Source organism: Cydia pomonella, chromosome 19, assembly GCF_033807575.1.
Source record: "Cydia pomonella isolate Wapato2018A chromosome 19, ilCydPomo1, whole genome shotgun sequence".
NCBI classification, from domain to species: Eukaryota; Metazoa; Arthropoda; class Insecta; order Lepidoptera; family Tortricidae; genus Cydia; species Cydia pomonella.
In genome coordinates, this window is record NC_084721.1 from 9,883,194 (window position 1) to 9,904,683 (window position 21,490).

Here is a 21,490-nt window from a genome sequence, read left to right on the forward strand (position 1 = left end):
AAGTAAGTAAGTAAACACTTTATTGTACGAGAAAAATAAATATTACATCAGATGGAAAATACTTGGTTAGTACAAAGGCAAACTTATCCCTAAGAGGGGTATCTTCCAGTTATCCCATTCCTAAAAGAGTTATTAAAAACTATATCTAAAGTAATTATATATTATTACATATTATAAACTATATATCAATAAATATCTTTCTATACATATATGAATAAATATAAATATATATTATGACCGCACACATCTTCCTACCTTTAATTAGTACTAGTGTAAGACAAAGACAGCGTCATTCTCTTTGTCTATGTATGAAATGAGACAGTCCTGGGCAAACCTGGGTTTTTAATTTACACTTGAACACGAATAACACCAAAAAACTTTGCGAATTTCATTTGACTGGTAGCACTGACTGACGCAGTTTTTCCCTAAACCTACTAGATGGCAGTAATATTTGATTATAGCGCTCTCTATCACTTAATACCGTAACTACGTCGAAATCATTATATAGTTTGTCAAAGGGCTATCTCATTTCAAACATAGACAGAGGGAGTCATACTATCTTTGTCTTACACTAGTACTAGCATCCAAAAGAAAAGGATGAGTATAGTTTTTATTGTTCTTATTTACTGACAAATTGGTTTGACCAACTATATATTCTATATTCTTCATAATACTGGCAACTTATAACCATTCATTCTCTCTCAGTTTTCGTTCGGTCACTGCGATTTGAATTTCGTTCGATTCGATCTGTCAGTCTTCGGCCGGGCGTTGTTGTGTTGTTTGTGTCAGATCTGTCAGGATTTAAATTAAAAATCTTGACGATCAAATATTTTTTTGTGTTTTATGATACTTGTGTTTAGTGTTTTGGACGCAGTTCTATTTTATAAGAATATTTTAGGTATTGTGTTTAGTTATTATCTATGTATTGGATTTTTTGAAACTATTTGTGTACACATGTGATCAAATCAATAGAATAATTTGCGAGTTTATCTGCATTTCTGAGGGTAAGTATGAATGAAAGGTGCTTTAAATTATTGTCCTTAGTGATATTCAAGAAAACAGCTATTTATTACGTGCAAGGATCGTGTTTTCCCTTGCGCTGGTGGGTTGTACCGAGCACACCCGCCCCGCAGCGAAAAATACAATAAAATTGCGAGGGTTGTTGGCCGAACTGCAAGACGATATTTTTATTACCGTGGGGCACTTTTTGTTATTGTTACAACCAAATGAATCAGATTTTTGGCTAGTGCAGTGAGACTGACGAATATTTTAGTACATTTAGCTGCTGAATGTTTATCATGGAAATCTCATAAGTACAGTAAATTACGCAGACTCAACCTATCAAAAAGGATTGGGTTAATTTTAAAATTATTAGAGTTAAGTAAACATTTCAACACATACAAATGCATATAGGTATATGTGTTTTAATATCTACTTATCCTGTTTACGGTCCCAGCCGGGAGTTTTCCAATGCTTTATTTTGTAATTAGGGTAAATCCATCGCATATTAACATTAGGTATGTGTAGAAAATAATTGGTGATATTGTATTTTTGATTATCTGATTCTTAAAAAATTGGTACCTACAATTTCCTCTAGCGTTTTAAGAATTGTTACAGTTAGACTAAGCTAAGTTGGCAGCGATTTTGATAACCCAGACTGAATGTTATTTAAACGTGATAATTTTTTAGAAGTTTGACGTTTAAAATAATACTTGCACAAATGCACAGCTATGGTTTGGGCTATAAAAATCGCAGCAAACTTAGCTTGGTCGCACTCTACATTGTAGCCAGCCTAAATTTAATAACTCACGGTTACGTGTCATTCCATTCCAGACGACCCAGACGTACCTACCGCAAGCTGCAAAATTTCATGGGCACATTATGAAATTCATGAATTAATTAATTCAATGAATGGCTATTTTGCAGCTGGGTGTAGGCTGTGGCGTAGGTACTTAAGTCGAAAACAATGTAGGTAATACCTGCATGATATTATCATCGATAGTAACCATCAGTTGAAATAGGAATAAGAATAAGATCATGCAAAATTTTAGGGGCGTTTGTTTCTGTTTGGTACCTACCGACTAGAAATGCCACGAATATTCGGCAACTAGGTATTCGGTCTATTTGGCCACTATGCCGAATGTTCGCTATTCGGCCGAATGTTGGCTTCTATTCGGCTGAATACCGAATAGTTATCTGTTGCACTTACCTAAAATCAAAAAATACACTTTGTTGATTTTCACCGAAACCCACTACATTTAATACGTATTATTGGAAAGTTGTTAAATATGAATAGGTACCCGTTTTTTGAGCATTTATTGTTGATTACAAATTAATTTCTTTTTATCATGGGTCTGATTTGATTAATTCTAACCACATTTACTGATTCTGAGCTACAAAAATGAAATCTTAGTATACTTTGTGCCTTATTGGCGAACAGTTTTCATAATTAATGTGACTCAAAATGTTCGCACGTCATGCCGAATATTCGGCGCTTCGGCCAAGAGAGAGGGCGACTTCTTCAACTTCAACATTTATGCAGCAAATAGGCCACAAGGGCAAAAACAAGCACATCAACAGTTATAAAATACAATTCATTGAAAATATTAATGCAAACTAAAGTATTATTGTTTAAATAAAAAGGAAGTAAAATATTATTATTATATTCGGTATTCGTCCAAAACCATTCTTCGGGGCATCTTTACTACCTACCCCATTTGCTAGAAAGGGTGTAAGACTTGTAAGGTTGTAAGCAACACCGGGGCACTCGAAAAATTTATTCTGCAAGCAGGCTTGAAGGTTTAACAATACGGTTGCCAAAAATTTAATTAGCACTCTTGAGGATTTTCTCTAGGGACTTCAGCGATTCGAATCCTGATTTATTGACTTACGCTCTATAGAAAAAATCACGAACATAGGTCTAAAACGTACTTTTATTCACAAAATATGAAAATTGCTTCTTAAAATGCACAGTTTTATTTTTGAGGCAACTCAGCGATTACTTTTTCTTTTTTTAATCTTACAAGTTGAAATTCAAAAACATGATACCTATCCGTGGTACCGAGCACGTTCATCCATCTCGCTCACGAATTAAAGCAAGAAATATTACTTTGCTAATCCGCGAGAAAATAACGTGCTAGTCAATCAGTGCTAACCCGTTATACTTACTTGCATATTTTTACAAACAATTAATGTTCCCACCCTCCCACCGCAAAAATAAATACGCAAATAAATATAACAACCCACCACCAAAAGTACAAAACTCGACACGTGTTTCGCCTCTCTACGAGGCATCCTCAGGAGACGCTGGAGATGTTGACGGTCTGACACCCGACAACTGAAACCATCAGTGCCAAAACATGGTTTCAGTAAGTATAACGGGTTAGCACTGATTGACTAGCACATTATTTTCTCGCGGATTAGCAAAGTAATATTTCTTGCTTTAATTAGCATGGATTTCCGCTAAGTAACGCCTGATTCTATTAATCATCTCGCTCACGCTTACGCTCAGTGAGAGTGAGAGAAGAACACGAACCTACAGGGCCTTAACTACGCAATTACATATAATGTATTAAGTTCAACCTACCTACAACGTATGTGTAGTTACCTACCGACCTATGCCTGAAAGTAAGTACCTAAATCTTCTGTCAATTAAAAGCGACTTCGTGATCCATGCTGTCTAAGGATCACAATATTAAACTTCATTAGATTCTGATCAAGTCGTGACTGATCGGTTCGGTCGATACAATCACCCACCAATCCCACCATACAAATAAAGTCATACCATAGACCTACAATCCGACCGGCGAAACAGTCAAAAAGGTATTTCCATTTTTCCACTGATGATGAAATTAAATAACTGCGGCAAGCTTACTTCGTCATTATCGTTTCGTAAAAATATAAGCATAACATCACAATCAAGCCATTCAGCCCTTTACCCGTCAACAAAGGATCCTGTTATCCACGGCAACAAAAAGGAAGAAAAATGCGCTTGACTCACTAAACGGAACTCGACCGAAACAAAACAAAAACTAAGCCAACGCTTATTGTTGTGATAAATAGCCCAGGGTCATTCTGTCATTCGTAATCCAGATAGAAATTGTTAACTATGTGACTCATACGTCATCAAAATTCTCCGTTTCGCCTATCATCCGAAGCCTATAAAAAAACTATAGTAGCCTTACTACGTTCATGACCGTGATAAATGCCCAGAGTGTCATAATCTAGTTAGAAATACATAATGACGTGACTCATAAGAATTCTGGGTTTCGTTTACTTCGAGGAATTTCTCACCTATCTATAATCTGTCGGCTCCAAATGAGCATGAATGAATTTTCCATTATGGTGTTGGTTATCAAAATTACTATTGTGAAACGAAAAAGTACATTGTGCAACGAGGGGGGTAAGTGAAATATTGGAAACGAGGGAATAAAAGACCCCAGTTTGCAATATTCTTACACCCGGAGTTACAAAGTTTTTCATCACACTTGCGAAGAAAAATCTAATTGAGCGAAATAATTCTTAAATACGGTGACATTTCGAACATTTGTTCGCCACAATGAGTTTTTTTGACAGGCTAGATATCCGGCATTCAGCCATTATTGGAAATTGTGTATAGGGACCATGCGCGTTGGAGGGTCTGCCATCTTGTGTCCTGAATCAGAACCATAAACATGTACATTTACACGTCACATGTTTTCTGTGCATAGTAGGTTCTGCCTTCTTGTGGGCTACATCGGAACAATAAACATCACATTAACGCCTCGCGCCAAAAATCTGACGGCTCCTGTGCTGCCTCCACAGCCTGCTACAGTTCATGCACGCTCCCTATCAATATTTTTTTCGACAAAATAATAATTATCCAATCAGCTCACAACATTTCTCAAATCAGTTCAGAAATGCGACTTACAGGCAGGGAGAACACTACTTATACAACTCGCTTAGTCAATCAACAACATGAAACATTAATTCAAGTGCAAAACAATTACAAAAAGTAATATATCTGCATACATGTCCGGGGTTTGAACCAACGGTTTGCCAACTGCGCCACTGCAGAATAAGTATTAAGTAGATGAAATTAGGCTACTTATTCTTGAGAAAGAATTTAAATAAGAAAGGGTCGTGACCGAAAAATCTTACACTGTTCGCCAAGCCCCATCGCCAACCATCCAATAAGGAACTTCGTTCCAAAAATTAATTTATAAACGTCAGTATTTTAAAAGTAAAACTCGTTTATACTTACTTGATTCGTATGAATTAGTTTTTTTTTCACTATCCATAACTCTCGGATCAATATAGGCCTTTGTTCTTCAGTACACCTGCATGAAATAAGATCTTTTTTTCCGAGCAAGTGCATGAAGATAATAATAGCAGAATCCGTCTAAGCTCACTTGCGCCGGTTTGAACAGAACCAAGTAAAAGAGTGTCACTAAAAATGACATATTTGCATATAAATTTGACATTAATGATGACAGTTCCTCACTGCCGTTACAAATACCATGCAGAGTTAGCTTGGTCCGACTCTAAATTTTTCGCTGGTTATAATATTGCGAAATATTTAGCGAATCAATTATCTACCCTATACATATATTATCTTGCATTCCTACTTGACATACTTCAAAGGGATTAGAGCCCTTCGTGAGTGATGAGATCTCGTATAATATACTACTAGTATTATCAAATCAACCACATTGTTGCTACAGAATCCGTAAAATCATAGGTACATAATTTTCATATTTACCTACAATGCTGTTAGCGTACATTAACCATTATCACAGAGTTAATGACCTCGTTAATGAATAAATAGTAATGTTCATTATACCATTTATACCTGACACCTTCTCATATTAAACCGAGCTATCATATCACCGACATCTTAAAAATGTCGAGAAATGCATCCACGGCGCATTAGGCATAGCGAGAGTAATTTAAAACATTCGATGACGTCATCGCCAACCGGTACAGGAACCAAACCAGGCCAATATTACTTAACAAGAAGTGGGACAGGTGATGCACTGTCACACGAATCCGTAGTTCCGAGAACATTGACATGACTTGCTGACTTTTTTCTCGAGTCGAGACGTCTGTGACCTCGTCCCTACGGCCCTAGTGTCACTGGACACCCAGATTGTAACTATTGTGTACTCGTTCGTTTGAAGCGATGCACTTGGTGAATTGAATGACATTTCTGGTTTTAGGATATAATGGTTAGAACATTTAACCTAACCTAACGGAGCCACGTGAGAATTGGATTTTATTCAGGTGTTAATTGGACCTTCGAAATAAGAAAAGAGGGTTCTTTATTCTACTATATTTGGAATATTAAATAAGGACCCTACCATTTCGACCAAAACACAAAAACTATGGACGGACCGGCACACATTCTCATATTCAAAGATTTTTGTGGCCCTGTATGTATATTCAAAATGTATCCTAAATATTTTCAGCTGAAGTTCCTAACCCTAATGGCTGAAAACTCTTGTGATCTCGCTACGCTACGTCGAGTTCCCTCTGTTTGTTTTACGTGTTTCCAAGTGCTTCGCTTCTGAGTATAAAATATGTTGTGCCGGAAACCATTATCTAGAGTCTAGAGTAGCTGGTGGTTGCCTCATTTTGTAATCATTTGTATAAAAAAATCAAGATGAAGTTCACAGTGGTTAATAGAGACTAGAGTCACATACCACGATACGTTGCCAGCGATTTCGACAGCCCAGACAGTGCAAGTGTAATAAACGTCAAACTTTTATGAAATTATGACGTTTACTTAACACTTGCACAGGCTGGGCTATCAGAATCGCTGCTAACTTATCTTGGTCTGACTCTAATTGCGTCTTTTTATTGATCCCCAAAGTGCATATAACAGGGCGAGTCACGCCGTTAGTATAGAAAGCAAATTAATAATTAGTATGAGTAACAATAGATTAGTATGAGTAACAACAAGAACCTGTCCTATACTGCTCATGTGTTCCATAAAGGTTAATAAATGCATAACCAAATGGGCGCAACTGCAAACTCTGGTTGGTCATCTTATCATCTACGCACCGCCTCCAGGTATACGCTGTCAAAAACATTTCTAATAACGCACGTGAAAGGGCTCAATCTCAATACTGTGCATTGGGCACAAAATTGTTGATAAAATCGCAGCCATAATGGCATGGGACGGTGAGTGGACACGACGTGACCCGCCCTGAGGCGATTGCCCTTACTATCACGACTTGTGACTTTGTGACATGTTATTGTGCTTTAAACAGTTATCTCGCGTGAGAACCAGTTTTGGCTCTATATACATATATAAGAATATGGAGGTGTGCTACAAGCATTAACTTTGTCGTAATTTGTACAATTAGTTGTCATCAAAGCGTAAAAATGAGATTTAGGCTAAGTCGGCATTTTCAAATGAATAAAATCACCCACTACGAAAAATTTTGTACGACACGTTTTGTACGAGCGTGATTACATTACATTTTCACAAAAGGTTTCACAATTTGCTGCTTAACTCAACGCTAAGTCAGCGTATCCTTTATCCTTTAACAAGAAGTGTAAAAAACCTTTCTAAATTGACCAAATTTCGACACAAAAGTTTTGGCATCGTCCCAATTAACTAAATATGTACATTGAAACAAAAACTATACAAACAAGTTATTTTCACGCATATATGGCTCGAAGCGATGTTTTTATCCATCAGACGTAAAAGCTACGGCCTATAATTTACTGGTATCAAATTGCCAAATAAAGAGGCAGCTGCTTCGCCGTCGGAACAGGTGTGCACGCGCCGTATTCTCTTAAAATCATCTCTCTCACTCGCACTTACGATAACAACGAAATAGATTTTAGGGACGTGGGGAACAATGGACGTCAAACGGTTTTTTAAGTGAGAAAAAGGCTTTTTTTAACGCTACGTCGACACGTTTAGGCCGAGCCTCTAATGAAAAGTTATTCACGCGTTATGATAAATCACCGTTTGGAATTTGATTTTGATGGGGATTTCTTGGAACTTATTTGTTTGTTTAGCACTCTCAAGCCAGAAAAACGTATCAAAATTATGTATTTTTCAAAATGTTGTAAAAAGTATTTTTTCATCAATTTATTCATTACATCTAAATGTACTTCGAGACAATACCGAAAGTTGCCGGTTATCAAGAGAGATTGGTATTGGTATCTTGACATGTGGATAAACGACATTACCTACAAGTAAATATCAAATGTCATCCAATAATTTGCAAAAAACCTGCAGAAATATGATGTCAATTACTACAAGGTGCAAACCGTATCTTTATGTATAAATTTCATCGACGTTCGATAAATGGCTATCGATATAATTATGCGAAAGGTGCACGTCCCGCTCCACTCGTTGGCTCAGCAGCTGTGATAGATTCGTATTTTTTGCGCGGTATCCAGACATCGATTTGCAATATATTTTAAAACACGCGACCTTTACTTCGCCTTCTACCTGCTTTGAGGGCATAATTCCCCGCTATTGTAGACAACCCACTCCATCGACGTCGGTTTCTAACGCAGACCGCTAATCGATTTTTAATAACTTCCAATTTCGCTCTTAAAGCACTCCAAAAAATATCGCATTTCCAAGTCATGCAGCTTATTCTGAAATATTCAACTGGCGATGAAACATGAAGCCAAACATGTAAATGTAGTTTCAACGATTCCACTTGACTTGTAGATTGCGTGAAGCGTAACATCTGGTGGCCATCTTCAATGTCAGCTGAATTCCGAAAACCGTCGCGTCGCGTCTTAGGGCATCAAAGGACCGAGTACGGGGGCCCCGAAATAGCCGGTGCCTCTTAATAGCTTGTGGCTGCCGGCAAACGCGATAAAGATACAAATTGACGTTTAAAGCAAACTCGAGCCGAAGAATAAAAAGAGCCGAGCAATTAAGGTTCTTACAAATTAACGCATTTAAAAAGAACACCACTCTACTAATACAGAACGTACAATTAAATGCTAGACATTTCATCACAATCTAGCATGGGCTTCTTGAATCAAATCAAACTGAGAATAAAACAAAAATTGTAATTGGGTGTGGCTCTAATGAGAACAATTAAGGCTCCTAGACACTTTTTAAACAAAATACCTAACTGTAACTTTTTGTCATAAAATTGCTGCTGTCATGTGTCAGTCACATTTATTTTCTTATATCTTCAGTCTAGATCTAAATAACGTCAGGATCGCAACATGTAGCGTGGGATTTGGTTTTATAATTCAGTGGTAGTATATAAATTACCACCATATTGGTATCCTAGCTAAAGCCGCGCTCAATTTCTAAACCGTACTGAATGCCGTCGGAGAATTCGAAACGCCTTGACGACACAAATTGCTCTTTACGCCGAACTTATTAACCTTCATAACCCGAAGAGTATTTACCGATACCGATGAAGTCTCTGAGTAAACAGCCATTGTGCTGTCTAATAGAGTGACCATCCGTCCGTGTCTCCTGACTTTCCCTTTGGTAATTTGCCTCGAGCGTGGCCGGTGACATTGCTCATCAATCATAAACCTCTTTGTTGAAAATGCATGGAAATCAACCACAACCCGCTCTGCCTATCTAGGTTCCTTCCTCAAGCTTATAATATGTATCTGTATTTTCCTATTTTAAAATTTCAACCTTATTTGGACATGATAAAGCAACGTTTCCTATTATACACCGGTGAATATTATGAAGCTAATAAGCAGTTGCTATATACAGAATACATATAAACTTATGCTTATGGTTTTGTGTTATGTTTATTTTTATAGTTAAGGATATTGCTGACCTGACCCGACTGAACTGTATAATAATATCATTATCATTTTAACCAGAGTAGGTAGGTAATGATTCACTAATGATACGTAGGTAGTTGTAGTATACTATAGGCTCTAGTATTCTAGTATGTTTTGCTTTGAATGTTATTCTTATTAGTGAAATATATGTAGTATAATTAGTGTTTATCTATAGAACGGCTTCAAGATTTTTAATTCCAGTTTCATTATCTGAGCTTAGCTGCTGAGGAAGATTACAAAACTGTGTAAATACATTTTAAATTGAGTTTGTAATAAGATCCTTATCCTCCCTAACGAGATTTTTTTTATTTTAAATTTTAAAGAGTCTAGATAACAGCGAATATATACTCTTTTTTTTGTTTCAAAGCTATTCCTTTTCAATAAAATACTGCGTAATCTTATGTTTATTAAGCACACGGGGTTTAAGATAAGTCTCTTTATCTGGGATTCCCTTCAAAACGGAAGGCTAAACTGGAAGACGGAAGCATTAAATCTTACAAGAAATGCCAACGTGAAACTGTCAGTACCCGGGATGTTTGTCTCTGGTCATTAACCGGACACCAACTAGTGTCTTATCAGTGGCACCGCGCTGACGGCCTTATCAGTCCCGACCAGGATAATAGGAATACCTTTATTGTTGCAGTTGTCTTTGTTAAATCTGTTGATAGTAATAGAATGGAACATGTATCTCTGGAGCTATTTAATTGTAAAAGAACGTGCAGAATACCGAACTGTTGATACCAATTTTTCCTACTCCTCTACTGTTATCTGTCATTTATGCATTCATTAATACGAATATAAGAACATACATAAAAGGTTTCAAGAAAAGTCTATATTGTCTATTCCTCATAAAAGCTCTTGTGCTTTTAATCGCTATAATGTTACTGCGATTAATGGCTACCAACCTAACAAAACCAAAACGAATACAGTTTTAAACTAAGTGCATTGCTGCCAACTTACAAAATATTCATTTGGTTGCATAGTAAAAATAATTACTTCATAAGTCAGAAACACGCATGTGACACCCGTAATATAGCAACACCCACAGACTACGAAGACCGCTTAGCGTTGCTTGTTAGTCTCCGTAGGCTACGGTGGCCAAAATTGAGAAAAAACTATCCAAAAATTTAATTTAGCAAATAGCAAGTACCAGGGCCTCGTGAGTTACGAGGTGTCGCTGACCGGCCGGCCGCGGCCCGGGGCAGGCTGGGCGCGTAACAAGGTATGCTCGCGCGCAATGTAACTCACGCCACTCGCCTTTTTTGACCCTTCTTATACAACTGTTCCATAAAATACTATTATCGTACACAGATAAATTTAATTGACAACATTTCATTTTCGAGTGCTACCTACTTATTATTGTATGCATTACGCGTCTGTCGCACGTTAAAAAAAAACCCTAAGGTCCAATAAGAAGTCGTCGTTATCGACAACCGACATGGTGCCTTCTGCCGGAAAAGATCTGAAATATGTTTGGCTTTTTCTTAACAAAATTCAGAAGATCTATTTCAAATTTTCGTTTCGAAACCCAGATTATTAAATTTTCGGTGATCTTGGCACAATTTCCAAACTTTATCCAACTGCGTTTGACTTCAACAAACTGCGACAGTTGCCGTCACTATCAGGAAGGTATTCCAATTAACAGGATGCCGTCCACTGAACTTCTTTATTCCGTTTCTCAAAACAAATTTTCGAGTAGTAGGTACAGTCAGCGTCAAATACTTCGTAGCAGTCAAAGTGGCCAAATAGTTCGGTACACCATACTAAATATATGGTGTACAGAACTATTTGGCTACTTTGACTGCTACGAAGTATTTCACGCTGACTGTACTAAAGTTCAATAAGAAGGAATAAAGCCGTTACGATTTTATTTCTTGGTAAGCCTCCCACCCACCGCATTGCGTTACTGCGTTAGCCGAAAGCAATAATATTTGACCTGTATCATTGTTGTAACTATAAAAGTACTCGTACATTAACATTCTTCGTTCACGCCATACATGTATGTTTACATTTGACGGCGTGTCCTGCTGAAGCTATAACGCTCAGTTGGTGCCGGCTTTGGATAGAAGTGATAACTCGTTTTCCGCCCTAGTCGAATGAAATATATTGTAATCCCAACCTACCTATTAAAATAATCTTCCTGTTTCATTTTACGTTCTTTCCTTTATATGGTAATTTTATTGGCACATGTCCACACTACATTATATTTATAGAAATAAATGTGGGATATAACGGGAAAAACTTCGCTAGGTATCTCATATTATTTCTGTTTTTCCCTAACTGCTTTATTTTTTATTAACATCCGATATGTATAACTATAATTTACTCTTTACCTACTTATAGTACTAAAGCAATACTGTGTTCTAAATTATATATTTAAAATATTCTAAATATATTCTAAATTTAAAATAGGCAACAACTAGTTCCGCAACATTTTGCAACAAAACCAATTCGTTTCCTACTGAAAAGGTACTTTTCATCTGTATCATTATAATAACAAATTACATTCTTATCGATTTACATGTATTACGGCGTAAATATTTACTTTCTCGAAGCGATGACCCAAAAATTGTTCGGCACTTAAGACTAAACAATGAAACCAGAAGGGTAATAAAGAGTAAGCACGTGGTCAGGTCGTTGGCCCCATGGCCAAAACCCCCCGCTGGCCCGCACGTGCGTTTGTTTAACTGTTTGCTCGAAAAAATTAGATCCCTGGTAATAGGTATGGGAATTATGGGGAAAATAGGTCAGTGCGTTGAGAGATCTTATTTTGAATCTTATGATCTACACAATACGATATCATCAAGACATTTGTAGCAAAGGTTTACGTACGCGCTCGTTATATGTACTTTTCTGCTCGTGGAAACGACAGTTATTAATAAAGAGATTTAGCTAATTTACAATTCGTTGCAAGTGTCACTTAGAAAATTACAGAATGTTATTCAAATCCAATAACCTCCTCCTTTTTTTACTCCTAATTTTGATTACCTACATTAAAACAATTCGACCAAATTGTACCTACTTGTTTATGCTTGCTTATTCTTCTGACATGTGATATTGTTACTGGATTTATCATATGACTGAAATGTAGGACCAAGACAAGTCGCTGAAACAATTGACCATTATGTTGCACCTTTAAGCGACATGTATTTTGTTTCGCCTCCTTGATGTAACGGTCCAAAGCTAGCATGGGTGAGGAGCTGAGGAGAAATAAAAACGAAAGTGATACCCTTTAGTATTTTCACAATACAATGACGTTGTTGCAAATGCATTTTCGACAAACATGTAATAAAACATGTAAAACTTGAATTTACACACATTTGGCCAGTTTTTCTGTAGTTACAAGTTACAACACCAGTTACACAATATTAAAAAACCTCTTAATCAAGTCAACACTTAAATCAGACATTTAGCAGTGACCCTAAAGTCATTGCAATACAACACGAGTCACGTAAACAAAAGCGCTTGAACCATGTTAGCTGAAGGGTCCTCTGATCGAAGTAAACAGGGCTGCCCTTCCAACTGCTATCTATGAAGAGCGTTCACCGTAAACTATTAATAAGATCTCCGATTACGAACAGTTTTATCGGCTGCCGGTGTCACTGTTCTACTGGTTTGCTTGAATGAATGCTACTCTTGCTGGGTGAGCAAAGGAATACAGAGCCAGGCCGAGTGTCCGAAGCAGGGCCTTTTGTCCGCCCTGTGTTTGCCCCCATCCACTCGCAATCAACTCGGAAAATACCATTTTGCCTCATTTATTTAAAAGCTTGCTTGTGATACAACAAAGACATTTTCACCGACTTGGATTTCCAACTAATAAAATAGTTACAGTATAATAAGAGTTATCTTGTCATATCCATCTTTACTCTTGTTAATCAATTATCATGTAATTAATTATATGAAATGTTGACCCTTTGACTTTCCGTGCCACCAGTTGATTGAATATTTATAAGACATGATATACAATTATACATTGTCGATATCCGTTTAATAACAGTTTCAACTAAAATTACTCATGCGGGGGTAATTGCGTAAACTGTTGACTCAATGTAATTAAGCTTGTTTTTGCTTACGGCGATCGGGTATCAAACGAACCGCCTCTACGCTTTTCCATGGTTACAGTAACCGCATGTTATACGATGACTTTCCTCGCATTAGATCGCAATCGTAACCTTAGATTGTTTACTGCACATTTTAGTGTCGAACTATGGAGGCCAACTCTAACTTTTTAACAGGACTCAAGCCTAATACCTAACCTACTTTAAATGTGTTAATTTGCTACAGTTAATTTTACGAAAGTCTTTCTTGATTTGGCCATAGGTGATACTACTTTTCTGGATTACTTATGCTATCAATCCTTATGCTATCAATCCTTATGCAATCAATGCTTACAATCGACCTTATCAATGCTTATGCTCTCCACACAAACAAGTAAATAATCATGACAAGTGCAACTACATAAAACGTGTAGTCTGTCTCCTAGCTTTGAAACAGGTTCAAGTTAAATCCTAGAACGTAATTTATGGACTTGTAAATAAATGTACGGCATGGTCAAAATAGCGTGTTGTTGCAGACGCACTTCAAAGTTACGAATGGTTTTTAGGCTTACGATGCGATGGCAGATTTGTAGTAGACACGCTAAGCCCCACCTTCTTGGGATTGATTCACGAGCACTATGGTACTCGACACTAGGAGCATTTGTACGAGTATGGAACAAAAATGTTAAGCTGGTCATTAGCTATTTCTACATTAAGTGTAGTGATGGGTAGGACATCAATTTAAAATGAGTTTGTATGAGTACCTCATTCTCTAAAATGAGGTGTTACAATGTCTTACTTCAAATGAGGAGAGGTACTAGCACTTTTGCAGCATCGACTATTCCATCAACTCCAACGGCAGCAAACCATATTTAATGTAAATAAATATTTAGGCATTGCTAAACTTCCTTTTAAATATTTACTTGGAGTGCAATTCTGGAGGTTTAAAACAGGACTTTAACAGCAGAAGACATACATTTAAGAATCAAACTAAGGAGTTAAAGTACATACATCCTATTGCAACTTAATTTGATGCTTTTATGAAACTTGTTCTAATTTAGCAGTTTATTATTTTTATTGTTAGATTGTTCAGTATCAATTCTTGCTACTTGATATCATTTTAAGTTTAACATTCATATATTGAAATAAATACTAACCATAAACTACCAAACAAACAATTAACAAACTAAGGAGAACAAATCCAATATTTTTTGTACCATTATTATATAGAAATTACTAACTTACCACCTCATAATTTATCAGTAATAATATCATTGTAATATGATAACAAACGAAAGCCTCAATAACGTTCGCGCGGTAATGCCACCGGCGTGTAATATACACTTGATTTTTGTATGCAAAAGACACAAAGAAAGACCCACAGGTATATTTTATCGCGAAAACAATGTTATTATATTGTTATTTTGGTATAATTATAAGAATGGTCACTGATCACTATTTATAAAACACAACTAAAGATTACGAACAACTTTTTCGAGTTTCTCGTACTACAAATATGTCAAAATCATAAATGATCGAAATACTATACGAAGCACGTTAACAAAAAGTATTACAAATTCAAATCGTTAAAATGTACATGTTTATTTCACCTATACAAATTATATTTACTTTTTTATTAATAAACTAATGTAAAATATCATATTTTGTGTACGCCACTATATTATATTTCAATAATTTAAATAATATTTTGGTCTCTTAAACGATAACTGTTAACTAAGCAAGCTTCGTAAATGCCCAGTGAGACTTGGTTGGCATTTCAATCGCTTATCAAGTAACCATTTCACTGTCCAGTCTAATTGATTCAGATTATACATGACACCAGCAATATGAGTCTTGAGGTCAGGTTATACTGGTATGCGCGTTAGTACAATAATAGCTAACAAATATGGAGGCCTACCGCGAACCACGAAGTTTTGCTTTGCTGTCGCACTTACGTATGAAATTACAAGTGCGACAGAGAGAAAAAACTTTCTTCGGTAGGTTCTTTGATGACTTAGATTTTTCGCTTTTGACAAGTAACTTAGCAATGCTAGGATCAAAATGGCGTAATATGTATGTAAGCTTGCGGACTCTTACGCTTGTTTTCTTTCGTGTTTCATTTTTAACGTATTTTCGATGAGGTGTTATTGAAGCACGGCGCGTGTCTGTCTCACTCCCTCTTTCGGTAAATCTAATTCATTGTTTCATTTTGAAAGGATTTTTGAGGGGATGTCACAGTGAGGCGAGTGAATGGTACAAACACAACGCATTTCTCGGTGGACCTTTTGTCCTTGCAATAAGGTTTGTAGTTGGGCAGTTGATAGTGTGAGCGATGAATGCGATGACGTCAATGACTCATTTCTTCATTTGAATGTCGGCGAGCACCGAGCGCCTCGCGACTCTCTTGCGAGTTGTGAGGAACGCGAGTGAGTTTGAAAGGCTGAGAGTTTTTTTTTTTAAATTTGAAGTGTTTGAATGGTTTGAGTGGTAAGAGCTGTGTGTGATGCGCGCGAGTAAATGAGTAAAATTAATTGAGGAGTGATGTATGACATTTATGCGGTGTGAAGTTCTGCGACAATTTAACTAAATGAGTGGTACAAATGAGGTGCCTCACGAGTGAGCAACTCAACACTAATTAAGTGGGTAATACTGAGTTTCTGGAATAAGCCATTTAGAGGTCACGCAATGAAAATGTTTATTTGTTGAAAATATAACTTATTGTTTATTTTTAGATACAATTTGTTTGGTGATGAACAGGGGTCGTACAAAAAGTGCGGATGACGTCAAACCACTTATAGGATGATTTCAAATAGTATTTTTGATTTTCATAAACAATTATCACTTATCATTTATCAACCTCTTTATTAAACGATATCGCCACTTGAAATGAGTAAGTACGTTTTTGACTGACACATTGTCAATCAGATGAACAATAAATTGACTTCGTTATTGTTTAGCTATTGTATCTTCACGATTATATTTAGCTAAAATTTATATTTACTAATGTACAATAAGAAAAAGCTCTAAAATGTCATCTTTACTCGAATATTGTGGCAATCCCACAGACTTGTTCTAACTAATTTCAAATAATTATACCTTATGGTAACAAGTTTCGTGAAATTTATTTTATTCACTACATCACCCTACCACCTGTATTATTAATTCCATGGATTTATTTACGATTATTTTGTTACTTCATTAATACTACTTTGTTACTACATGTCACATGGAAGTTTAAATACAAACTCAAACATCATCCTGTGTGCAAGATTACGTCATTTTTACGTCATCCGCACTTTTTGTCCGACCCCTGGTGATGAATTGTATTTTAGGAATGCTATTTGAAAATTATATGCCAGGGATTATTAAAAAATTTAAGAATTCAGGAACTTTCAGTATGATCTAAGTATTCTACCTTTTTAATCAGTGTCAATTTTTACAACGTACACCGAACATCGAGCTGCAAAATGGCATGGACAATTAATGAATTCGTTCATAAAGGCCACTTGCAATTTTGCGGCTTAGTGTACTATTGTTGCAGTTTAGTGACTTTAGTAACGTATGCAGGGTTTGCGAAATCCAAAATTAAAATTATATGTAGAAGTTGCTTAGATATACATATAATGCTTTTTCGTAACTATGGTCTCCACGAAACCATAATAAACTTTCCTATATCCTATAAATAAAATAAATAAATAAATATTATAGGACATTATTACACAAATTGACTAAGTCCCACAGTAAGCTCAATAAGGCTTGTGTTGAGGGTACTTAGACAACGATATATATAATATATAAATATTTATAAATACTTAAATACATAGAAAACATCCATGACTCAGGAACAAATATCCATTGCTCATCACACGAATAAATGCCCTTACCAGGATTTGAACCCGGGACCATCGGCTTCATAGGCAGGGTCACTACCCACTAGGCCAGACCGGTCGTCAAAACATCCTAGTAATGAAATGTTTACATTAATTTGGTTCTGAATTACAATATCTTTGTGAATGTCCGATCAAATAACGGCAACGGTAGGTATGTCAATAATTTGCGATTGGTTCCTCCCCCTCACCGTCAATGGTTGAAAAAGCGGTCACTCTTGAAATACTTTTCTCGTATTTTTGAATACCTATACATAATTACGTGTTAAATATCAGTCCTAAAATTAAGTTTTGCCAATGTCTGGAACTGATTTTGAAGATGTCCTAACAAAAAGCACGATAAGATTAATAAGCTAATAGATAACATTAAATGTAACGTCAAATTGAAAGTATTTAAATTAATTAATTAAGTTATTCTTATTTTCAAAGTGCTCAAGCAGAGTTAGCAGAAACAACGAGGATCTCACGCTTATGAGTCGTGAAATTTAAGAACTTATAAAAGCAGGTGACACAGGAAGTATGCAATAAGCATTTGACGCTTAGTGTGGTTTAGATAACGATACATCTTAAATATCCCACTTAAGTTATATGAATAAAACAATAACAAATTATGTAGTTACCACTTAGCCAAGTAGTAGTATTGGTATATGTTTATATTGAAATGATGTTACCAGAGCCAGTACATTTCATGCCGTTCACGCAAAAATGACGTAGTGTAACATACAGGGAGTTGTTTTATAACACTACAAATTGAGATAACTAATCTATTGACGCGTAGAAAAATTAGCTCTTGATACGTAAAAGACACTGTAAAAAATCAAAAATATGTATTATTAAATAGGCTAGCAATATATTATTTAGTTGAGTGACAACAAGTTGAAAGTCAGTTGGAATCAGTTAACTAAAGAGGTTGATAAATGATGAATTATTACGAAAATACTATTTGGAATCACACTTTATGTAGCGTGACGTCATTTTTTCCGTCAACGGCATGACATGTACAGGCCCTGGATGTTACGCTTAAATAGTAAAGAGTATATGCAATGAAGTTCGCGTGACGATGTTCTATGCAAACGATATTCACATGCTCTGGTCCTAATCATGATAGCATACATAGTATCTCGCTAGAGGCAAAAACATATTAGACACACAATTGTAAGCTCTACAACTTGGTAATAAGGTTATATTTCCGTACAATCGGTACCCACAAAAAGGAGCGGTTTTTCACACTTCCGCGCCTATCTGCGATATGTAGATATAACGGTTTTTTGTAGAACGCTTGTTAAGTTTTCTTTGTATGAATTGTTGTAATCGTCAATTATCTTGCACTAAAAAAGCTCCCAGTGCACGGAAACGTACTGTTTATTATTATTATTACGTGCCTGCATCAGAATTGTACCTACAGATGTTTACAGATTTAAAGTAATTCTGCTCTAAATTTCAATCAAATTTGAGAACATTGTTGGTTGTAAATACAAATTACAAACGACTTCCAATCGCGTCAAATGCCAGATGTAACAAAACGGGTTTTTGCATATGTAAGAAGTTTTTTTAAAATATACTATTGTGTATGTTTAAAATATCAGATTTGTAAGAATTCTTAATACATGTCGCTTGCATATCGAGTAAGCAATTTAGCACTAAGTAAACTGTCGCTTACTTATTGGAAATATGCCGCCAGCTGTTAGCGATATTAAACGCAAATACACTGCTCATTCATATACACGATTTATACACTCTACAAGTAATATATCCTTGTATGATAAACGTATGTACATTACATACCTATGTCGTACGGTACAACTTGGGAGTGATTTTAATTAACATTGACAGTAATAGGGCAAACAGTGTCAAGATTTATTAGCTTTATAACTTTGACGAAGTACTCTCACCATTGTTTCAGTCTTGCCAAAAGTTTCATAATACTAAATTAGACACACCACTCTCACTCTCATACATTAACTGAAATTTCCTTTATGATACATTTTATTTATGGGAATTAAGCGTTATATTAAGCGTATATCGTTCTCTCGAAAACACACATGATGAACGTTTTGGGTTGTAAGCTGCAAAAATAATAATTCGAGTCCCTAAATGTGTTATTCTGAAAGTAGCGTATCTGCTATAGTATTACTCTGTGATCATGCTAATGACACTGGTAAATTATCCCGTGTTCGGAAATGTTCTTGTCGGCATTATCGTAAACAGGCCTCCTTGGTAAAGATCGCCTTGATTGCACGTTTTACGCTTAGACCATAGTCAATTTAGTGTTTTTTACATCAACGTTCGTGTTTGATTTTGATAACCATTTACGAGACAGCGATTTCACGGTGAATTGCGATTACGGTGAACACGGCGTATAAATCACTTATGTGCTTGAATTTCGATCTACGTCGTAAATCAGAGCTTAATAACGACCTCGGGCTGCGTACAGAACCTAACATCTGCCTAATCCTCTTAAATTTGCATGAAGTCTACATTTTAACCTAAAAGAGTCCAGGCTCTCGTATTAAACGGATTAAAGCGAGATGGCTCTGGGCATTTTCATTTTAAGTTGTATGTAAGGTCCGACCGAGATCTCGGTCTCGGTCTCGGCATTCTCGGCCAAAAATCGGGCCGAGATTCTTGCCGAGACCGAGACTAGGCAGTTATCATTGGTGGATTTTGAATTTACCGCGCACGAGCGCCCATTTCTAAGCCACCCGTTGGTTGCTTCGCCCGCTTGGTGTGACGTTTTTGTGATTTTGATTGGTTTCGTACCCACATTTTAAGCCAATTACTTATTAAATACGGCGTTGGGATCGGATAGGCTCGGTTGCCAGTAATGACTTGTTCTTTTGTTCTTTTCGTTTTGTGGTTGTTGTTATTCCGGAAGAGTTAATAAATGAGTGTATATTGTTATTGACATGTAACTTAAATTAAGTCGATGTGGGTGTAAGATGACACTGGACTTTTTGATACTGAATATATTTTTGTTTACGGGAAAAGGTAAAGCAGTAGGTAAGTACAAAACAATACCGGTGGCGGATTACAGTTGTGGAATATTGGACATAATTTCATGCTAACTTTGCGGATGCTTCAATGCAATTTTGACGAAACTCACGGTGTGGTTTTTGAGACATAAGTTGATTTTCATTTAATATGGCTTAGCTTAGTAGCAGGTCCCTAACTGACCAGTTAAACGACGAGCATTGTCACAATTTAACGGACCATAACGCTGAAAAATTACGTTTTTTGGGTAACAATATATAACTTTTTTAATTCTGATTATTGTTACTGTAGCTCTTTTTGTGCACATCCGTAGTAGAAAAACCGGCCAAGTGGCGGGCAATGCATAATGGAGGGCATACCTTCATACAATACAAAAAGCCAGACAAGCAAAGAGCGAATGTTCGTGGCACTTCCTTCATTTTAATAAGAAGATATTCAAAATCATTTTCCTGAAAAAGTATTTATTACAGCTTAATTATTTACCTTACTAAGATGCGACTTATATTACATAATACACCTTCCATATATCGTTATAAAATATATCGTATAGTTTTCGAGTAAAATGGTTGTGACATACGGACAGACACAGACAGACGGCAATGGCGAAACTATAAGGGTTTTTGCCATTTTGGCTACGGAACCCTAAAAATACTATTTATTTTATAGCGCTACGAAGTGGCCATGAAAACTTTTTCTGATAAATCATCGAATTTCGACTATTAAAACATTTTGATTGCAAAAATCGTGTTTTTTTTTTTCTTCTATTTTATAAATTCTCGGTCTCGGTCTCGGTCTCGGCCG

General features: G+C 36.2%; 1 protein-coding gene across 1 annotated transcript in view; it reads left to right on the plus strand.

Annotated features, from left to right (window-relative positions):
* The first annotated feature begins 739 nt into the window (after positions 1–739).
* LOC133528388 (myosin-I heavy chain) overlaps positions 740–21,490 on the plus strand; it is a 115,468-nt gene continuing 94,717 nt past the window's right edge. The window contains exon 1 of the mRNA XM_061865763.1: positions 740–1,004. The gene's annotated coding sequence lies outside the window, so the exon portion shown is untranslated. The remainder of the gene's footprint in view (positions 1,005–21,490) is intronic.